The sequence below is a fragment of the Theropithecus gelada genome, chromosome 17 (genome assembly GCF_003255815.1).
Source record: "Theropithecus gelada isolate Dixy chromosome 17, Tgel_1.0, whole genome shotgun sequence".
Lineage (NCBI taxonomy): Eukaryota > Metazoa > Chordata > Mammalia > Primates > Cercopithecidae > Theropithecus > Theropithecus gelada.
The window spans coordinates 91,597,310-91,614,763 of record NC_037685.1 but is presented as its reverse complement, the minus strand read 5'-3'; positions in this window follow the sequence as shown (position 1 = coordinate 91,614,763).

The following is a 17,454-nucleotide window of genomic DNA, read 5'->3' as shown; positions in this document are numbered from 1 at the left end:
AAATTAGAAAATCTAGAGGAAATGGATAAATTCTAGGAATTACACAACCTCCCAAGATTGAATCAGGAAGAAACTGAAACCCTGAACAGACCAATAATGCATTCTGCAATTGAATCAGTAATAAAAGGGCTACCAACCAGAAAAAGCCCTGGATTATCTGAATTCATAGGCAAATTCTACCATCTAACATTGATGCTATTTACAATAGCATAAAAACCTATTTACAACAGCATCAATGTTATGAAATATTTGGAGATAAATCTGACAAAAAGATGTGCCAAATTGATGTATTGAAAACTACCAAATATTGTTGAGACAAATTAAGGACCTAAATAAATAGAGGTAAATATCTAATTCATGGGTCAAAATAGTCAACATTGTTAAGATGCCAATTATCATCAAATTAACAAATAAATTCAATGCAATATTTTTTAAATCCTAGCAGGGTTACTGTTGTTGTTGATATTGGGAATGCAATTTTTAAATTCATATGATTTAGGACCTAAAATACCCTAACAAACTTCCCCAAAGCGCAACAAATTTGGAGGGCTAATGCATTCTGATTTCAAGACTTACTGTAACACTGTCATAGAAGTATAGAGATAGGCATGTAGACCAATAGAAAAAAATAGAGTTCAGAAATAGACCCACACATATATAGACAATTGGCTTTTGAAATAAATGCAAAGACATTTCAGTGGGGGAGAAAAGGCTAGTCTTTTCAACAAATTATACTGGAACAATTGGATGTCAATATGCAAAACACTAAACTTCTATCCATACCTTTTATCATATTATAAAAAAAATTTCAGAATGAATCATAAGCCTAAATGTAAAACCCAAAACTATAAAACTTCCATATGAAAACATAAGAGAAAATCTTTTTGTCCTTAACTTAGGCAAAGATTTCTTAGATATCATGCCAAAATCACTCATTATTTATAAAGCAACAAATTGATAAATAAGATGTCATCAAAATTTAATCAACTTTTGCTCTTTGAAAGACATTGTAAAGAGAGTGAAAAGACAAATCACAAACTGGGAGTAAATCCTTCCAAAGTATACACCTGATAAAGAACACGTATTCAGAATATATAAAGACCCTCAAAACTAAATAAGAACAAACAATCCAATAAAAGAATGGGTTGAATTGAACAGATACATCACCAATGAAAATATATGGATGGCAAATAAGCACAGAAAGAGACTCAACATAATTAGTCATTAGTAGAATGCAAATCAAAATCACAAGACACTACGTTGTGCCTATTGGAATAGCTAAAATTAAAAATGCTGACCATACCAAGTACTGGGGAGGATGTGGAGCAACTTGAACTCCCACACACTGTTGGTTGAAATGTGAAGTGACAGCATTATTCACAATAGCAAAGACATGGTCAGCATAAAGGCCCATCAATGAGAGACTGGATAAAGAAAATGTGGTATACATCTATACACTTTGGAATACTATGCATCCATAAAAAGAATGAGATTATGTCCTTTGCAGGGACATGAATGGAGCTGGAGACCATTATCCTTAGCAAACTAACGCAGGAACAGAAAACCAAATACAGCATATTCTCACTTATTAGAAGCTAAATGGTAAGAACACATGGACACATAGAGGAGAACAACATACATGGTGACCTTTCAGAGGGTGAAGGGTGGGAGGAGGGAGAGGTCTAGGAAAAATAATTAATGAGAACTAGGCTTAACATCTGGGTGATGAAATAATGTGTACAACTCCCATGACATAAGTTTACCTGTGTAACAAACCTGCACTTGTACCTTGAACTTAAAAAAATTTTGAGTTCTCAACTTGAAAAAAAAAAAAAAGAAGTGAAGTAGCACAACCACTTTGGAAAATATTTGGCAGTTTCTTAAAATGTAAACATACCCTATGATACAACTATCCAACTTCTAGGTATTAACCTAAGAGCAAAAACTGGAAATGATCCAAATGTGCATCAACAGATGAATAGATAAACAAGCTGTGGGATATCCACACAATGAAATATCACCCAGCAAACAGAATGGAATAAACTGATGATACATGCAACAACATGAATGAATCCCAAAGTAATTATACTGAAAGAAGCCAGAGAAACACAAAGAATACATATGATTCCCCTTATATAAAACTCTAGAAAATGAAAACTAATCTCCAGTGACAGAAAACAGGATAGTAACCACTGGGGATTGGGATGGTGGTGGGACAGTGGGGGAATGGTGTCAGAAGTGAGATGAGGTATTACAAATCAGTGACAAGAAAACTTGGGGATGATGAATATCTTTATTCATGAACTTGACTGGCATGATGGGCTCATGGGTATATACATATGTCAAGACTTGTCAGATTTGACACTTTGAATTTTTCCAATTTATTGTAGGTTAATTATATCCTAATTAAGCTGTTTTTAAAATGTCACAAAGGAATTGCCAACCTTTGCTTATAAATAAGTAAATTTTAGGGGACCTGCCTTCTTTTCCACCTTACAAGGTGAGGCCATACTGGTTGGTGGAAAAGAAGTCAGGCCTCCTAATCTGAAAACAATTGCCACTGAAGCATTCATTGAGATTTACATGAATACATTCTTCTGTCTTCCCTAATACAGACAGCATCGTACTTTCTGGCTCTTTAAAATTCACACTGTGGCTACAATATTTGTTCATTTGAAATGCGTTTATTATAGATTTATTATATGGGAGGCACTCTGATAAAACTTCCAATGTTTATACTAGGGGCAGAGAATTTAAAAATAGGAACACCAGAAAATATCATTACATCATTGTGCTTAACACAACACTACTAAAATTGTTACGTGGTATAATGACATATGAGCTCCATGAGATACAGCCTTTGGCAATTTTTATTGTCAGATATACCACAGTGGCTGTCACTTAGTAAATGCTCAATAAAATCTATTATAGTATAAACCAGGGGTCCCAACACCCAGGCCATGGCCTGTTAGGAACCAGGCCACACAGCAGGAGATAAGCAGCACGCCAGTGAGCATTACCGCCTGAGCTCTCCCTCCTGTCAAATCAGCAGTGGCATTAGATTTTCATAGGAGCACAAATGCTTGCACATGCAAGGGATCTAGGCTGTATGCTTCTTAAAAGGATCTTGATGCTTGATGATCTAAGGTGGAACAGTTTCAACCCAAAATCATCCCTCTTCTTCATCCGTGGAAAAGTTGTCTTCCAAAAAACCGGTCTCTGGTGCCAAAAAAGTTGGGGACTGCTGCTGTAAACTATAATGTATATACTTGATCAAGCAATATCAGCAGAGCACTCCAGCATGGGCAACACAGTGAGACCCAGTCTCTTTTAAAAGATGCTCTAAATATGTCAACTATATTCATCTTCACTGAAACTCTATGACACTATTATAACCCCATTTTACAAATGAGGAAATTAAGACACTAAGATCACAACTAATGTGAAAGTCCAGTGTTTTCCTAGAACATTTTAAAATTTTAAATTAAGTTCAAAAAAAATCTTGTTCATGTCACTCTTTGATTCAATTTTACTTGACATACACTCTCTGCTGGAAAAGCACCACCTAAGGAATCCTTGAACTGTGCTATCTCAACACCGTCACGCTGGCACCAACAACAAATCAAGACAAGCCACCCCAGTCAGACTATGATGGAGGGCAGGCCAATGACATCAGGGAATTCCATGCCCTGCAGCTTCTCTCACACTTGCATTTGGAATGTGAGTTCTTAACACCAAAAGGGAAAACAGGCCAGTTATAAGTGTGCCATTTTACACATGAGCAAACACAGCGTAGTGCAGCACATTCCAGCACTGAGATAGCCAGATTTTGATGAGTGTTAGTCATTACGCCAATAGTGGAAACCGTGTGGGAGGATTTTCTTTAACTTGCCTCTCTGTCAATCCAGAAAGAGAAAAGAAGAAAATTGTGAAAAGCAAGATTCTGAAAAATGGCTCGAGTAAAATTCTTTTTAAAAAGAAACTAAAAATAATGACTATACCTGGGTATTACTAAGCAGTGTTTAGTCACTTATGACACTATCATTGAAAAGTAATTTTTACATAGAGTGATTATTTACCAAGTTGTTTTGATTTCTATCCTGACTATGTATCTCATTGAGAGAAGCTGTGCTGTTCCTACCAATTCTGAAAAAGGCAGACTAGTTTCAGGAGACCAAGGCTCTGTCAATTGTGTTTACCACTGTATCCTTGTACTCAGAACAGTTTCCGTCACACTCAATTAGGGTTCTCAGTAAATATGTGCTGAACAATGGATAGACAACGATTGAATCAGAATAACTGTATTGAGCCCCTACTCCCTAGGCCCTGAGCAGTGCCAGAGAAGGTCATGAGGGAGTCCATATTGTTTCCTGTTTTGTATGTTCACTGTTCCTTTGTAATCTCTGATCACTTGCCATACCAATTTCCCAACGAATTATTAGCTGTTATGTTCTTACCTCTCCTATTCCAACCCTGCACCATCCCCAAAGAGCTTGAGTGAACTACTGAGTGCAGCAAGTCAAGCCAACATGAATTCTTTACATCCCTTCAGAACATTTTTGTCTTCCACACTTTGCATAGATCTGGCCCATATTTGTGGGGCTCAGGAAAAAAATAGAAATGGAGACTCAAGTTTATATTTTAAATATTTAAAAGTTATTGGTATAGCTATCAAAATAAATATATTTTATCCTCCTACCTTGACAATTCAACAGGCCAGGTTGAAATTTAGAACACTGAGTTTTCTCCAAGTTTTATACTGGAATCCAGTGGCCACAGGAGAGCAGCCCCTCAACCCCCAAGAAACCAGCCCTAGCCCTTAGCCTGGCCCAATTTGCTCCTCACTCCCAGCTCCATCTTCAACTTAAAGAGGCCTTGTGTTTGCACTTCTGGACACCCAGCCTGCGTGTCCATCCACACACCTCCAAAACAAAATCCCCTGGCCACCCCTCAGGCTTAAACATAGACACACTCCAACAATGAGGGGCTCACCTTATGAAGACAAGCCTGGAAAAGAGTTGCATGTGAGCCCTGGGCTCAGCTCTGAGCCTTTCTTGGTGCTGGGAAAATGGGGCATGGCCTAGTAGCCATATACACAAGCTCAGTGTCATGTCCTCTTGACCCAATGAACTCCTGGCCCCGTCAGAAGAGTGTAGCCTGAACAGAGCCAAAACAAGACCCTCAAGCCCGGGGCCCAGGGCAGAGGTTTCTGTTTTCTAAGTCTAAGGGCAATGCTGTCTTAGATCTCATCTCAAGAATAATTGTTCTCTATCCGTTAGCACCCACTTCTTGAAAACAGTGCCTTACTCCCTCTTAGCACTTACTCTGCCCTCTGTTCCTTCTTTACTTGCAACTCCAAAATCTTTACTTGTAACATACCCGCCTCTAAAACCAGAGAAAAAAAGTCAACTTCCAATAAAGACCCTGCACAAAGTCTCAGCCTGGTGAAAACATCCAGAAAAGAAGCCTATTGACTGTACTCAATCTACATGGCAGTTAAAGGAATACCCACACCCCGAGATGAGAAAGCATCAATGCAAGAACTCTGGTAACTCAAATGGCCAGAGCGCTGTATGTCCTCCAAACAACCACACCCGTTCTCCAACAAGATTTAATAAGGCTGAACTGGCTGGAATGACAGAAATAAAATACAGAATATGAATAGGAACAAAGATAATGAGATTCAGGAGGACAGCAAAACCCAATGCAAGGAAATTAAGAATCATAATAAGGTGAAACAGGAACTGAAGGATGAAAGAGCCAGAATATAAAAGAACCTAACAGTCCTGACAGAACTAAATAACACAGGCCAGGAGCGATGGCTCACACCTGGAATCCCAGTACTTTGGGAGGTCAAGGTGGGTGGATCACCTGAGGTCAGAAGTTCAAGACCAGCCTGGCCAACATAGTGAAAGCGCATCTCTAACTAAAAATATAAAAACTATCAGGGCATGGTGGCAGGCGCCTATAATCCCAGTTACTTGGGAGATTGAGACAGGAGAATTGCTTGAACCCAGGAGGTGGAGGTTGCAGTGAGCCAAAATTATGCCATTGTACTCCAGCCTGGGTAACAAGAGTGAAATTCCACCTCAAAAAAAAAGAGAAAGAAAGAACTAAGTAACACAATACAAGAATTTCACAATACAATCACAAGTATTAACAGCCGAATAAACTAAGCTAAGGAAAGAATCTCAGAATTTGAAGAATGGTTTCCTGAAATAGACAAAAATGAAGAATTTAAAGCAATGAACAAAACTTCTGAAAAGTAGGGAATTATGTAAAGAGATCAATCTACAAATCACTGTCATCGCTGAAAGGGAGGGGGAGAAAGCAAACAACTTGGAATACATATTTCGGGATATTGTCCATAAAAACATCCCCAACCTTGCTAGAGAAGCCAAAAGTCAAATTCAAAATATACAGAGAACTCCTGCAAGGTTCTACACAAGAGGATCATCCCCAAGCACATAATCATCAGCTTTTCCAAGATCAAAATAAAAGAAAGAATGTTAAAGGCAGCTAGAGAGAAAGAGCAAGTCATCAGCAAAGGGAACCCCATCAGGCTAATAGCAAACCTCTCAGCTGAAACCCTGCAAGCTAGAAGACATCAGGGTCCTATGTTCAACATTCTTAAGGAAAAAAATCTTCAACTAAGAATTTCATTTCGAGCAAAACTAAGCTTCCTAAGTGAAGTAAAAATAAATTCTTTTTCAGATAAGCAAATATGGAGCAAATTTATTACCACCAGACCTGCCTTAAAAGAGATATTGAAAGGAGCACTAAATGTAGGAAAAAAAAAAGACCACTACCAGTTAACACAAAAACATACTTAAACACACAGATCAGTGTCACTGTAAAGCAACCACATAAATAGTCAACATAATAACCAGCTGACAATACAATGACAGGATCAAATCCACACATATCAATACTAACCTGGAACATAAATGGGCTAAATGCCCCACTCAAATGGTACAGAGTGGAAAGCTGGATAAAAATGGAAAGCTGGACAATGCTATGCTGTCTTCAAGAGACCCATCTCACACGTAATGACACTCATAGGCTCAAAATAAAGGGATGGAGGAAAATATATCAAGTAAATGGAAAACAGAAAATGCCAGGGGTTACAATACTAATTTCAGACAAAACAGATTTCAAGCCAACAAAAATCAAAAATGAAAAAAAGACAAAGAAGGGCATTACATAATAGTAAAGGATTCAATTCAACAAGAAGACCTAACTATCCTAAATATAGATGCACCCAACAGAGGAACACCCAGATTCATAAAGTAAGTTATTAGAGACCTATGAAGAGACATAGACTCCCACACAGTAATAATGGGAGACTTCAACACTCCACTGACAGTGTTAGACACATCGTCAAGGAGGAAAATTAACAAAGACATTCAGGACCTAACATTCAATGACCTCAACGTTGAACCAAAGAGATCTGGTAGGCCTTTACAGAACACTCCACCCCAAAACAAGAGAATAAACATTCTTCTCATTGCCACATGGCACATACTCTAAAATCGACCATATAATTGGACATAAAATTATCCTCAACAAATGTTTTAAAAAAATTATAACAAACGCACACTTAGACCACACCATAATAAAAATAGAAGACTAAGAAAATTACTCAAAACCATGCAAATACATAGCAATTAAAAACATGCTCTTGAATGACTTTTTGGTAAATAATGAAATTAAGGCAGAAATCAAAAGTTTTTTTAAAACTAATGAGAACGAAGATAAAACATGTCAGAATCTCTGGGACATGGCTAAGGCAATGTTAACAGTAAAATTCTTAGCACTAAATGCCCACATCATAAAGTTAGAAAGATCTCAAATTAACAACTTAACATCACAACTGAAAGAATTAGAGAAGCAAGAATAAATCATCCCAAAAGCTAGCAGAAGATGAGAAATAATCAAAATCAGAACTGAACTGAAGGAAATTGAGACACCAAAAAAAAAAATTTCAGAAAATCAATAAATCCAGGAGTTGGATTTTTGAAAAAACTAATAGGCCACTAGCTAGAGTAATAAGGAGGAAAAGAGACTATCCAAATAAACACAATTAGAAATGACAAGAGAATGATACTACTGACCCACAGAAATAAAAGTAACAATCAAAAACTACTATGAACACCTCTATGCACACAAACTAGAAAACCTAGAAGAGATGAATACATTCCTGGACACATACACCCTCCCAAAACTGAACCAGAAAGAAACTGATTCCATGAACAGACCAATAATGAGCTCTGAAATTGAATCAGTAATAAATAGCCCACCAACCAAGAAAAGTCTTGAGACCTGAGGGTTTCAAATTCTACCAGATGTTCAAAGAAGTACTGGTACCCTTCCTACAGAAACCACTCCAAAAAATTGCGGAGGAAGGACTCTTCCCCAACTCATTCTGTGAGGTTGGCATCATCCTGATACCAGAACTTGCCAGAGATTCAACAAAAAAAGAAAACTTCAGGCCAATATCCTTGCTGAACATTCATGTAAAAATCCTCAACAAAATACTCACAAACCAAATCCAGCAGCACATCAAAAAGCTAGTCTACAATGATCAAGTAAGCCTCATTGCTGGGATGCAAGGTTGGTTCAACATACACAAATCAATAAATGAGATTCACCACACAAAGAGAACTGAAGACCAAAACCACATGATTACCTCAACAGACACAGAAAAGGCTTTCAATAAAATTCAACACCGCTTCATGCTAAAAACTCTCAATAAACTAAGTATTGATGGAACATATTTCAAAATAATAAGAGCTATTTATGACAAGCCCACAGCCAATATCATACTGAATGGTCAAAAACTGGAAGCATTTCCTTTGAAACCCAGCACAAGACAAAGATGGCCTCTCTCACCACTCCTATTCAACATAGTATTGGAAGTCATAGCCACAGCAATCAGGCAAGAGAAAGAAATAAATGGCATCTAAATAGGAAAAGAGGAAGTGAAACTATCTCCATTTGCAGATGACATAATTATATATCTAGAAAATCCCATAGACTCAATGCAAAAGCTCCTCCAGCTGATAAACTGCTTCAGGAATGTTGCAGGATACAAAACCAATGTACAAAAATCACTAGCATTGTATACACCAACAACAGCCAAATCCAGAGCCAAATCAGGAAGTCAATCCCATTCACAATTGCCATGAAAAGAGTAAAATACCTCAGAATGCAACTAACAGTGAGGTGAAAGCTCTGTACAATGAGAATTATACAATAGCACTCCAAGAAAAAAGAGAAGACACACAAAAAATGACAAAGAAAAATCCCATGTTCATGCCTAGGAAAAATCAATATCAAATTTACAAGAGAAAAATGACCACCACCATTAAAAAGTGGGCAAAGGACATGAACAGAGACTTCTCAATAGAAGACATACATGCAGCCAACAAGCATATGAAACAAAGCTCAACATCATCAAAACCACGATGAGATACTTTCTCACACCAGTCAAAATGGTTATTACTAAAAAGTCAAAAAAATAACAGATGCTGGTGAGATTGTGGGGAAAGAAAGGAATGTGCATATACTCAGAGAAATATAAATCATTCTACCTAAAGTCATATGCATGTGAATGTTCATTGTAGCACTATTCACAATAGCAAAGACATGGAATCAACCTAAATGCCCGTCAACTACAGATTGGATAAAGAAAATGTGGTACATATACACCATGGATACTATGCAGCCATGAAAAAGACCAAGAGCATGTTTTTTTGCAGGAACATGGATGGAGCGGGAGGCTGTTATCCTGAGCAAACTAATACAGGAACAGAAAACCAAGTACCACACGTTATAAGTGGGAGCTAAACAATAAGAACTTATGAGCACAATGAAGGAAATAACAGATACTGTGGTATACTTGAGTGGGGAGATAGGGAAGAGGGAAAAGAGAAGAAAATGTAACTATTGGGTACTGGGCTTAATGCCTGGTTGATGAAATTATATGTACAACAAACCCCCATAACACAAGTTTACCTATGTAACAAACCTTCACATGCACCCTTAAACCTAAAATAAAAGTTAAAAAGAAATAAAAATTTTTTAATGCAAAAAAAGGTAAAAATAAACTCCCAAATCTTTACGCAGCATTAATAATCCCCAGCTATTGCTGAACATCATTCTAGATACTTCTCTATGTATGTGTGCAGATAAATGAATATATAAATAGGTAAATAGCAAGAACATTTTTAATTAGAATTGTGTCAGATATGGTGTTTAATAAAAACCACCAAAACTACTTTTTCTTGAATCCAACCTTATAAAGAAACTAAAGTAAAACAATCAGAATTGCTCAACTGTAGTTAAATATTTCTTTATAAATTCAATATCAGATCCTAAAAGAGATAGCTAAAAATCATGAAGAATAGTGACACATTTATTCTTATTTTATGAATATTGCTGTATCATAGCAGTATTGGGTCATTTCACTTTTATCTTGAAATATTTCCCAAATGGATTTGGCTGGAACAGCCAAATCCCTCCTTGCCCATTCTGAAGCAGATTTCCTTAACCTCATGTCCATAGACACCCCCAAAGAATCTGTGAATAGAAATCAAGGGTTTGTACATGTGGATGGAAAAAAATTCCATTTTCCCTAACCTTTAAGTGTAACGTGCACTTTTCCTCAATTATGAACTTAGGTAACAAACCACAGTAGTGTCAGCATTACCTGTGAGTTTGTCACTAATAGAAATTACTTACATTTCCATATTACTTACTGTTCTTGCCAATCTTAAATGGTGTTTTACACTCATCAATGTTTCATTAATCAAGGAGCACTTTTATTTCTTCAGTACAAATTTATTTTTTACATTTTTATATTTGCATTTCAATTTAATTGGTTTCCCTTAAAAACATACATGTTTTATTTTATGCATTTAAAACATACAAGAAGGCATTCACAAATTTCAACTGCCTGCGAAAGGGTTAAAGTCTCAAAAAGGTTAAGAATCCCTGTTTTGAATGCTTTTGTCAGCCCCACCCCCAGTTCTCTTTACCAGAGTTAGAGGAAACAGTTAGATCCTTTCTTGGTTCTGGTGGAAGCCGATTAAGAGAAAAGAAAGGCACAACAGTAACAATCCCCCCAGCAGACAAATTCAGTGCTCATCATTTCCAAAGCTACAGCTTCTTTATTCTCGTGAAATGAAATCACATTCCACAGATGCCAGATCCCCGTATCACTGGCTTACAGATGGGCTTCCTGCCAGTCAACAAATACTGTTGCCAGGGCTTCTGCTGTGACATTCTGATAAGGCTGGAGTCGTGCCTTTATAAAGTAATGACATTTTTAAGGCAAATGATTGTTTTATGATGGCCTTCTGACACTGTCCATATGTAATGAAGTAGTTAAGTCAATCAGATCAGAATCACAGGGGCATTCCACTTTACTTCAGTCAATAACAAGACCACTTATCTCCTGCTGCTTTTCATATCTTAACGACGACAGTAGTTCCACTGTGTCGCATTATTACCTTTATAGCTTCTTAGAAAGTATACGTGATGAATAGAATATACATCATGTATTTATAAGTATCTGAGCATGTATGTAGTATAAATTGTGGTTTTTAATATTTAGAATTTGTATGATTCTGAACACACACACCTTTTCGTGAAAGATAGAAATAGCAGTATTGGTAGTATACCAACAGATAAATCTCCACATTCCTAGTATTTATGTCAGCCTTAGTTGTTTTCAACTGCAAAACTCAGCATGCATTCCAATGTAGTGTATAAACATGACTATATTAAATAGCAAAATTACCACCTATCCCTATTATACCTTGGGCACATAAAATAGAAACACACGATTTCATATATATAAAACTAGTAATCAAGTACTAATACATTACCTCAAGAATTTTTATAGGTACAAAAGTGCCCTTGAAATCAGTGGGTGTTTTGTTCAAGGAAAGAAGAAAAAGAACATAGTAATGTGCCCTAGTTTGAAAATGAAATTTTTATTTCTTTACTAATATCTATTGCTGGGTTTCATTCAACAAGCATAGGCATGCCACTGTTTGCAGTTCCTATAAACCTTGAGAGCCAAGAGGCTGAAGGGAGGAAAATTCCAGAAATGGGATTCAGAGACTGTGTTCCCCATAGTAGTAAGTATACAGGGGCTATTTACACAATATTAGTCCATTCATTTGTGTAATGGAAGCTACTGCCTTACTCAAAAGGTGGCTGTGAGTATTAATTGAACTAAGACACAAGTAAACTGCCTGGCAGAAAGTAGCTGTCCAATAAGTATTAATTTCATTGTTTCTACCCCCTTTAATATCTCAAGACCTTATGCAGCATAGGGTTCAATAAAACACCCACTTTAGTCAAACCCCTTAAATGAAAGATCACAAAACAAAATACTCCCAGACCCTGAAAAACATGTGAACCAGCTCAGTGGAATGGTGAACTCCATGATGAAATGGAAATCATAATTCCTACTAAAATCATGCAAATTCTAAACATTAAATAACACTCTGTTCTAAATAAGGCACCAAAAGGCAGCATTCAATGTATGTTTGGCAAAGCAGTTACAATTGATAAGTGGAACTCAAGGAAAATAAATGTCTCAGCCATACAGGGTTCTTTTTTCCTATGGAAGTCTCCTACGAGATCCTAAAGATGCCATGTGACTCACTACTAGTCGTTGTTATCATTTTTAATTATTGAACCAACCCAAGTCTAGATGCTGAAGAAATCTGTTTGATGTCCACACAAGCATAAAGTGCACTGAACCCTAGAACAAAGTCCTGCCTCTCTGAGCAATACACATGTGCTTTTGTGATACTGCCCTGTGTGAGAAAAGGACAAAGAAGGAAAAAAAAAAAAAAGAGGTACAAGCAGAACAAAGGAGGAGCCTCTGTGTACTTGTCCGCTACTCAGAGACATAAATACCTCCCCAGTAGTGCCCTGCACTGCAGGATAGCAATCGAAAGGAAAGCTCTCATCAGTGAACATTTCCTTCATGCTCTTTAATTAAAGCAAGAACTTTTGTTTGCTGGCTCAAACATTCTGCGTTAAAAGACAGTTTAGGTTCTCTTACTCATTTTTGCCTTCTTTTTTGCAAGGTGGGGGAAATATAAATCATGTATCCAGGCATACACGATTGTTAATGCCATGTAACTGGGGATCTTTAGGTATGCGAAAAGGTTAAGTGAACTTGATTCATCTACTCTCTGAGACTGTCATGCTGAGAATACTGAGTTGCTACCAGAAGGTAAAACTTAAGACACATTTCTCAGGTGGACCTGGGCCACTTTCCTGTGCTGAGTGATGTGACTTACGATGTGTGTTCCTCCTCTGATCTATGAGTATCTGCCTGGGTTTGTGGATTATGGGAAACAAAGACTGGTGAATATGGACATTCACAAGGCACGACCAGCTCTAGAGTTAGTAAGGTTGCATGGTTATGATCAGCTGAGGTTATCAAGAGTATGACAAAGTATTAATAATGCAGGAAAGGAGTACATGAAGTGTGAAATGACAGTCGGGCTTATAGAAATTCTCTATTTGGGACTGAGCACTCGATGAGGCTGAGGCTAAATTCAGAATAGCCAGGAAAGAGGAAGAGGAATATAGGAATATAGAAAATGAAGCTGTACCTCACTGATGACCATCTGCCAAACCAGGTGCAGGTGGCAACCTGCTAGTTAGCTGAAGATATGAAGCAGATTATTCTCAGTATTCTGGGTCAAACCCACCAGCTAATAAACTAACTTGGTATACCCACAAATAAAAACTCACTGTAAATTGGGGCTACCAATGGAAACTTGGTCCCAGAAATCAATAGAGATTTCTGACATCGAGTCTCCAAGCACTGGTCATGCTCAAAGTCAGGTGCTGTGTCAGCTTTATGGTTCCACCAGCTTGGGAGGGGGATCCTAGCCAGTAGATGTAAGGGCAGACACTATAGTCTGGCACCCTAGGTATGGGGCATCTAGTGACAAGCAGATTGTCTGGCAGGACCCAGACTGGAAGGTTAAACTTAATCACATATCAAGATAGAAGTCCAGTCTCATAAACTATACACATGTACCCAAAGACTTTGGCCCAAGAGACACAAAGCTTTCTAGGATTTCATACAGGCATCCTGGTTTCAGGTTTGTAACTGCTAAGGTATTTCCAGGCCCTTTTTACTATTTATTTATATCCAAGCTTTTTACAAAAGGACATCTGTATGTCACCAAACATGGCAGAGATGGCCAGTTGTCCATCAAAGATTCTGCTTTCCCCATTCATAGTAGGTAGCTGTTGCCAAGAAGCAGATGGCAAGCCAAGGATCATATTCCTTAGTCATCCTGCCTTAAGTGGTGTCATGTGAATGGTTTTTGCCAAACAGAGTAATGCATGTCGCTTTGAGCCAAGTTGCTTAAGAAGCAAGTGTGCCTACTCTATCCTCTTTTGCAGCTGAATGCAGAGGACTATGCAGAGGGAAGGCAAAGTCATGCAATGAAGGAAGTCTAAATCCCTGAATCATCCTGAGGAAGACAGTCCACCAGCCGGGAACACTAGCACTGAATGATTATGTGAGCGAAACATAAACTTCTCTCGTGTAAAGCCAGTGAGAGGGGTAGCAGCAGAAAGTATTGCTCTAATCAAGACCCTGAGATACATACCACACAATTAAAATTAGCAAATTGGAAAATCAGTCCAAAGGGAAGATACATAAAGCCAACTTTAATATTGGCGCATGCACACACACACACATAAAAATATGCCTAAAGTTTGTAGTGTTTCCCTCAGATGTAAACAAACCAGATATCAGAACAAGATTTATCTGGTTTTAAGAATTTCTCACCTGGGTCCTTATAAAGGAAAACTATAATGTAACACACAACTAGAGGTTTGGTTAAAATGCATGTTTTAGAGTCAGAGAGTATGGCTTCAAATTCTGGCTCTGCAACTTACAGGCTGTGTAAACTCAGGCAAGTTACTTAAGCTTTCAAAGCTTCCATTTTCTGAACTGCAAAATGCAAATGATAAAAATACTTTGTTAGAATTGTTGTGAGAATAAAATGAGATAATCCACATAAAATGTTTGAAAAGTACAATCTACATGGTGCTAAGTGTGTATGCTAAATCAAACTGAGCTGTTATCAATATTACTATTTTTTAAAATCGTAAGTCTGGCTATTAGAAATGATAATGAGTTCTGAGTCATAGTATGCCTCTGAAATATTAGAATAAAGTAACCCAGATCCTGACACTGCCTGACACCTGGGAGAGATTAGGAGGCAGGGTACCAATCAGATATCACAGCTCAGAAATGCTTTGTAGCTTGTCAGAAGTGGAGTTCTTCTCCCGCCCCCACGTATTTGTGGCAGGATCCCAGACTCCACCTGCTGGTGCAGATAAGGCTCCTGAAACTCAGTTCCCACATTCCTCAGGATTAACACAGAGCCTGTACCTTGAAGACATTAAGGTCTGAAAATGAGCAGAAATAGGGAAGACAGTGCCTGACATCAAGGGGCCTTCAGGAACAAGAATTAAGTTCTTTAACAATGTAGTTCATCTGCTCACCAAGTCAGCGAAATTATGTCAAATTATATTATTTCCTAATCTTCTCATCAGCGCTATGATTTTGAATTAGACTCCTTTTCAAAAAAAATTGGGTCGTGCTCTAATGGCTTCAGAAAAGGCTTAGCTGTGCACCACAAACTGAAGAGACATTTATCTGTAGGCTGTATCGCCCCTTCTACAAATGTGTCCCTAATAAGCAGCCCTGCCAATTCTCGGCTTTGAAGGATTGGACAATGAAAACTACAGACACACACACACACACACACACACACACACACGCACACACAGGCCCAAAGTCCAACTCACTTGTACCCCTCAGAAAGTTATTTTCTTTAGCATTTAACTATCTTCCCTGGAACAAATCATGCTACCCTAAAGTAAACGCTAATCTGTTAGCCCACAGAGAAAAGGCAACAAGCTACCAAATATCTGCTCATCACAATGAGCTTAAATGAAGCATGGATTTAAGCCTCTCTTATGTGTATAACCCATGATCTTTATTACAGTTTACTTTGCATAATTACCTCAGGGAACTATGAGAAGCCCAGAGCTGTTTGAGTCTTGATTCGTTATGTGCTGCCATACCCAAGGAAGTAAATATAAACAGTAGGGTTTTGCCAGGCTCCCTGGATTCTTGAATCATCCCCCACAAAATGAGAATCAAAGCATACTGGAATCCTCTGGGTGTCTGAGAATAAACCCTGAGCTAAAGCAAAAATCAACAGACCATTTCTCTACCTTGGAGAAAAGTAGAAAGTTGCTGAGGGGGCAGTTACAATGATGATAGTGAGTATTCGTACAGATTTGCTTCACAGCAGTGTCCTTAAAAAAGCTGCTATTTGGAAGAACCATAGACTGAAAGACCTATGGGGGGAAACAAAACACAGTTTATCTTAGAGGAAGTAGCTAGGGCTCTGCCACAGATTGTCCTCTGGGCAAGTCACAGAAATGAGGGGACTTTAACAGCTGAGAGATGCTGGCTGGGCACGGTGGCTCACGCCTGTCATCCCAGCTCTTTCGCAGGCTGAGGTGGGTGGATCACCTGAGGTCAGGGGGTTCAAAACCAGCCTGGCCAACATGACGAAACCCCGTTTCTACTAAAAATACAAAATTAGCTGGGCATGGTGAGGCATGCCTGTAATCCCAGCTACTCGGGAGGCTGAGGCAGGAGAGTCGCTTGAACCCGGGATGCTGAGGTTGCAGTGAGCCGAAATCAATCCACTGCACTCCAGTCTGGGCAACAAGAGTGAAACTCCATCTAAAAAATAAAAATAAAATAAAAAATAAAGAGCTGAGAGATACTGACGTTGGAAAGGAAATAGAGGAAGTAAAAAAGTAAGAGTTTGAGACTACTGTCTTGAAAGGGGGGCGGAGCAAGATGGCCGAATAGGAACAGCTTCAGTCTCCAACGCCCAGCGCGAGCGACACAGAAGACCGGTGATTTCTGCATTTTCAACTGAGGTACTGGGTTCATCTCACTGGGGAGGGCCCGACGATCGGTGCTGGTCAGCTGCTGCAGCCCGACCAGCCAGAGCTGAAGCAGGGCGAGGCATCGCCTCACCTGGGAAGCGCAAGGGGGAAGGGAATCCCTTTTCCTAGCCAGGGGAACTGAGACACACAACACCTGGAAAATCGGGTAACTCCCACCCCAATATTGTGCTTTAAGCAAACAGGCACACCAGGAGATCAGATCCCACACCTGGCCGGGAGGGTCCCACGCCCACGGAGCCTCCCTCATTGCTAGCACAGCAGTCTGTGATCTACTGGCAAGGCAGCAGCGAGGCTGGGGGAGGGGCGCCCGCCATTGCTGAGGCTTAAGTAGGTAAACAAAGCTGCTGGGAAGCTACAACTGGGTGGAGCTCACAGCAGCTCAAGGAAACCTGCCTGTCTCTG